This window comes from Balearica regulorum, chromosome 17 (assembly GCF_011004875.1).
Source record: "Balearica regulorum gibbericeps isolate bBalReg1 chromosome 17, bBalReg1.pri, whole genome shotgun sequence".
In the NCBI taxonomy this organism is placed as follows: Eukaryota; Metazoa; Chordata; class Aves; order Gruiformes; family Gruidae; genus Balearica; species Balearica regulorum.
This window is the reverse complement of record NC_046200.1, coordinates 16,523,339-16,529,338: the sequence shown is the minus strand read 5'-3', so window position 1 is coordinate 16,529,338 and position 6,000 is coordinate 16,523,339.

The following is a 6,000-nucleotide window of genomic DNA, read 5'->3' as shown; positions in this document are numbered from 1 at the left end:
AATGTAGTCGGAAAGGAGGAAAATCATCTCCGGTAGCTTTCAGGGAGCAGTCTGGGCCTGCTACCTAGGAACTAATGTCCCTAAAGGAGAGGTGAAAAGATTCTGGGATGTGCCTGGGAGGAGTCTTGGGTGAATCCCAGAATACAGTTTATCCATCAAATTAGGAAAAACATCTCAGGCAGCTTCGTTGGAGGAGTCTGGGGCTGCTACCTGGGATCTGAGGTCTCTACAGAAGAGGTGAAAAGGCTCTGGGAGGCACCTGGGAGTAGTCTCGGGTAAATCCCAGAGTAGAGATTTTCATTCAAAGGTGGAAAAACATCTTGGGTAGTTTCCTTGGAGGAGTCTGAGGCTGCTACCTGGGATTTGAGTTGCCTAAAACAGCGGAGAAAATACTCTGGGATGTGCCTGGGAGGAGTCTCGGGTGAATCCCAGAATACAGTTTATCCATCAAATTAGGAGAAACATCTCAGGCAGCTTCCTTGGAGGAGTCTGGGGCTGCTACCTGGGATCTGAGGTCTCTACAGAAGAGGTGAAAAGGCTCTGGGATGTGCCTGGGAGGAGTCTCGGGTAAATCCCAGAGTAGAGATTTTCATTCAACGTTGGGAAAAACATCTCAGGGTAGCTTTCCTTGGAGGAGTCTGAGGCTGCTACCTGGGATCTGAGGTCCCTCAAACAGCGGAGAAAATACTCTGGGATGTGCCTGGGAGGAGTCTTGGGTGAATCCCAGAATACAGTTTATCCATCAAATTAGGAGAAACATCTCAGGCAGCTTCCTTGGAGGAGTCTGGGGCTGCTACCTGGGATCTGAGGTCTCTACAGAAGAGGTGAAAAGGCTCTGGGAGGTGCCTGGGAGTAGTCTCGGGTAAATCCCAGAGTAGAAATTTTCATTCAACGTTGGAAAAACATCTCAGGCAGCTTCCTTGGAGAAGTCTGAGGCTGCTACCTGGGATCTGAGGTCCCTCAAACAGAGGAGAAAATACTCTGGGATGTGCCTGGGAGGAGTCTTGGGTGAATCCCAGAATACAGTTTATCCATCAAATTAGGAGAAACATCTCAGGCAGCTTCCTTGGAGGAGTCTGGGGCTGCTACCTGGGATCTGAGGTCTCTACAGAAGAGGTGAAAATATTCTGGGATGTGCCTGGGAGGAGTCTTGGGTGAATCGCAGAGTAGAGATTTTCTTCCACAGCAGGAAAAGCATCTCGGGTGGTTTACCTGGAGTAGTCTGGGGCTGCTACCTGGGATCTCAAGTGTCTGAAGAAGAGGGGAAAAGATTCTGGGATGCACCTGGGAGGAGTCTTGGGTGAATCCCAGAGTAGAATGTAGTCGGAAAGGAGGAAAATCATCTCCGGTAGCTTTGAGGGAGCAGTCTGGGCCTGCTACCTAGGAACTAATGTCCCTAAAGGAGAGGTGAAAAGATTCTGGGATGTGCCTGGGAGGAGTCTTGGGTGAATCCCAGAATACAGTTTATCCATCAAATTAGGAGAAACATCTCAGGCAGCTTCCTTGGAGGCGTCTGGGGCTGCTACCTGGGATCTGAGGTCTCTACAGAAGAGGTTTAAAGCTTCTGGAAGGTGCCTGGGAGGAGTTTGGGTGAATCCCAGAATACAGTTTATCCATCATATTAGGAAAAACATCTCAGGCAGCTTCCTTGGAGGAGTCTGGGGCTGCTACCTGGGATCTGAGGTCTCTACAGAAGAGGTGAAAAGATTCTGGGATGTGCCTGGGAGGAGTCTCGGGTAAATCTCAGAGTAGAGATTTTCATTCAAAGCTGGAAAAACATCTTGGGTAGTTTCCTTGGAGGAGTCTGAGGCTGCTACCTGGGATCTGAGGTCCCTAAAACAGAGGAGAAAATACTCTGGAATGTGCCTGGGAGGAGTCTCGGGTGAATCCCAGAATACAGTTTATCCATCAAATTAGGAGAAACATCTCAGGCAGCTTCCTTGGAGGAGTCTGGGGCTGCTACGTGGGATCTGAGGTCTCTACAGAAGAGGTGAAAATATTCTGGGATGTGCCTGGGAGGAGTCTCGGGTAAATCCCAGAGTAGAAATTTTCATTCAACGTTGGAAAAACATCTTGGGTAGTTTCCTTGGAGGAGTCTGAGGCTGCTACCTGGGATCTGAGGTCCCTAAAACAGCGGAGAAAATACTCTGGGATGTGCCTGGGAGGAGTCTTGGGTGAATCCCAGAATACAGTTTATCCATCATATTAGGAGAAACATCTCAGGCAGCTTCCTTGGAGGAGTCTGGGGCTGCTACCTGGGATCTGAGGTCTCTACAGAAGAGGTGAAAAGGCTCTGGGATGTGCCTGGGAGGAGTCTCGGGTAAATCCCAGAGTAGAAATTTTCATTCAACGTTGGAAAAACATCTCAGGCAGCTTCCTTGGAGGAGTCTGAGGCTGCTACCTGGGATCTGAGGTCCCTCAAACAGAGGAGAAAATACTCTGGGATGTGCCTGGGAGGAGTCTCGGGTGAATCCCAGAATACAGTTTATCCATCAAATTAGGAGAAACATCTCAGGCAGCTTCCTTGGAGGAGTCTGGGGCTGCTACCTGGGATCTGAGGTCTCTACAGAAGAGGTGAAAAGATTCTGGGATGTGCCTGGGAGGAGTCTTGGGTGAATCGCAGAGTAGAGATTTTCTTCCACAGCAGGAAAAGCATCTCGGGTGGTTTACCTGGAGTAGTCTGGGGCTGCTACCTGGGATCTCAAGTGTCTGAAGAAGAGGGGAAAAGATTCTGGGATGCACCTGGGAGGAGTCTTGGGTGAATCCCAGAGTAGAATGTAGTCGGAAAGGAGGAAAATCATCTCCGGTAGCTTTCAGGGAGCAGTCTGGGCCTGCTACCTAGGAACTAATGTCCCTAAAGGAGAGGTGAAAAGATTCTGGGATGTGCCTGGGAGGAGTCTTGGGTGAATCCCAGAATACAGTTTATCCATCATATTAGGAAAAACATCTCAGGCAGCTTCGTTGGAGGAGTCTGGGGCTGCTACCTGGGATCTGAGGTCTCTACAGAAGAGGTGAAAAGGCTCTGGGATGTGCCTGGGAGTAGTCTCGGGTAAATCCCAGAGTAGAGATTTTCATTCAAAGGTGGAAAAACATCTTGGGTAGTTTCCTTGGAGGAGTCTGAGGCTGCTACCTGGGATCTGAGGTCCCTAAAACAGAGGAGAAAATACTCTGGGATGTGCCTGGGAGGAGTCTCGGGTGAATCCCAGAATACAGTTTATCCATCAAATTAGGAGAAACATCTCAGGCAGCTTCCTTGGAGGAGTCTGGGGCTGCTACCTGGGATCTGAGGTCTCTACAGAAGAGGTGAAAAGATTCTGGGATGTGCCTGGGAGGAGTCTCGGGTAAATCCCAGAGTAGAAATTTTCATTCAACGTTGGAAAAACATCTTGGGTAGTTTCCTTGGAGGAGTCTGAGGCTGCTACCTGGGATCTGAGGTCCCTAAAACAGAGGAGAAAATACTCTGGGATGTGCCTGGGAGGAGTCTTGGGTGAATCCCAGAATACAGTTTATCCATCAAATTAGGAGAAACATCTCAGGCAGCTTCCTTGGAGGAGTCTGGGGCTGCTACCTGGGATCTGAGGTCTCTACAGAAGAGGTGAAAAGATTCTGGGATGTGCCTGGGAGGAGTCTCGGGTAAATCCCAGAGTAGAAATTTTCATTCAACGTTGGAAAAACATCTCAGGCAGCTTCCTTGGAGGAGTCTGGGGCTGCTACCTGGATCTGAGGTCCCTAAAACAGAGGAGAAAATACTCTGGGATGTGCCTGGGAGGAGTCTCGGGTGAATCCCAGAAAACAGTTTATCCATCAAATTAGGATAAACATCTCAGGCAGCTTCCTTGGAGGAGTCTGGGGCTGCTACGTGGGATGTGAGGTCTCTACAGAAGAGATGAAAAGTCTCTGGGATGTGCCTGGGAGGAGTCTTGGGTGAATCGCAGAGTAGAGATTTTCTTCCACAGCAGGAAAAGCATCTCGGGTGGTTTACCTGGAGTAGTCTGGGGCTGCTACCTGGGATCTCAAGTGTCTGAAGAAGAGGGGAAAAGATTCTGGGATGCACCTGGGAGGAGTCTTGGGTGAATCCCAGACTAGAGAGTATCCGTGCAATTAGCAAAAACATCTAAGGCAGCATCCTGGGAGGAGTCTGGGGCTGCTACCTGGGATCTGAGGTCTCTACAGAAGAGGTGAAAAGGCTCTGGGAGGCACCTGGGAGTAGTCTCGGGTAAATCCCAGAGTAGAGATTTTCATTCAAAGGTGGAAAAACATCTTGGGTAGTTTCCTTGGAGGAGTCTGAGGCTGCTACCTGGGATCTGAGGTCCCTAAAACAGAGGAGAAAATACTCTGGGATGTGCCTGGGAGGAGTCTCGGGTGAATCCCAGAATACAGTTTATCCATTAAATTAGGAGAAACATCTCAGGCAGCTTCCTTGGAGGAGTCTGGGGCTGCTACCTGGGATCTGAGGTCTCTACAGAAGAGGTGAAAAGGCTCTGGGATGTGCCTGGGAGGAGTCTCGGGTAAATCCCAGAGTAGAAATTTTCATTCAACGTTGGAAAAACATCTTGGGTAGGTTTCCTTGGAGGAGTCTGAGGCTGCTACCTGGGATCTGAGGTCCCTCAAACAGCGGAGAAAATACTCTGGGATGTGCCTGGGAGGAGTCTTGGGTGAATCCCAGAATACAGTTTATCCATTAAATTAGGAGAAACATCTCAGGCAGCTTCCTTGGAGGAGTCTGGGGCTGCTACCTGGGATCTGAGGTCTCTACAGAAGAGGTGAAAAGATTCTGGGATGTGCCTGGGAGGAGTCTCGGGTAAATCCCAGAGTAGAAATTTTCATTCAACGTTGGAAAAACATCTTGGGTGGTTTCCTTGGAGGAGTCTGAGGCTGCTACCTGGGATCTGAGGTCCCTCAAACAGCGGAGAAAATACTCTGGGATGTGCCTGGGAGGAGTCTCGGGTGAATCCCAGAATACAGTTTATCCATCAAATTAGGAGAAACATCTCAGGCAGCTTCCTTGGAGGAGTCTGGGGCTGCTACCTGGGATCTGAGGTCTCTACAGAAGAGGTGAAAATATTCTGGGATGTGCCTGGGAGGAGTCTTGGGTGAATCCCAGAATACAGTTTATCCATCATATTAGGAAAAACATCTCAGGCAGCTTCCTTGGAGGAGTCTGGGGCTGCTACCTGGGATCTGAGGTCCTTGAAACAGAGGAGAAAATACTCTGGGATGTGCCTGGGAGGAGTCTTGGGTGAATCCCAGAATACAGTTTATCCATCACATGAGGAGAAACATCTCAGGCAGCTTCCTTGGAGGAGTCTGGGGCTGCTACCTGGGATCTGAGGTCTCTACAGAAGAGGTGAAAAGGCTCTGGGATGTGCCTGGGAGGAGTCTTGGGTAAATCCCAGAGTAGAAATTTTCATTCAACGTTGGAAAAACATCTCAGGCAGCTTCCTTGGAGAAGTCTGAGGCTGCTACCTGGGATCTGAGGTCCTCAAACAGAGGAGAAAATACTCTGGGATGTGCCTGGGAGGAGTCTTGGGTGAATCCCAGAATACAGTTTATCCATCATATTAGGAAAAACATCTCAGGCAGCTTCCTTGGAGGAGTCTGGGGCTGCTACCTGGGATCTGAGGTCTCTACAGAAGAGGTGAAAAGATTCTGGGATGTGCCTGGGAGGAGTCTCGGGTAAATCCCAGAGTAGAAATTTTCATTCAACGTTGGAAAAACATCTTGGGTAGTTTCCTTGGAGGAGTCTGAGGCTGCTACCTGGGATCTGAGGTCCCTCAAACAGCGGAGAAAATACTCTGGGATGTGCCTGGGAGGAGTCTTGGGTGAATCGCAGAGTAGAGATTTTCTTCCACAGCAGGAAAAGCATCTCGGGTGGTTTACCTGGAGTAGTCTGGGGCTGCTACCTGGGATCTCAAGTGTCTGAAGAAGAGGGGAAAAGATTCTGGGATGCACCTGGGAGGAGTCTTGGGTGAATCCCAGACTAGAGAGTATCCGTGCAAT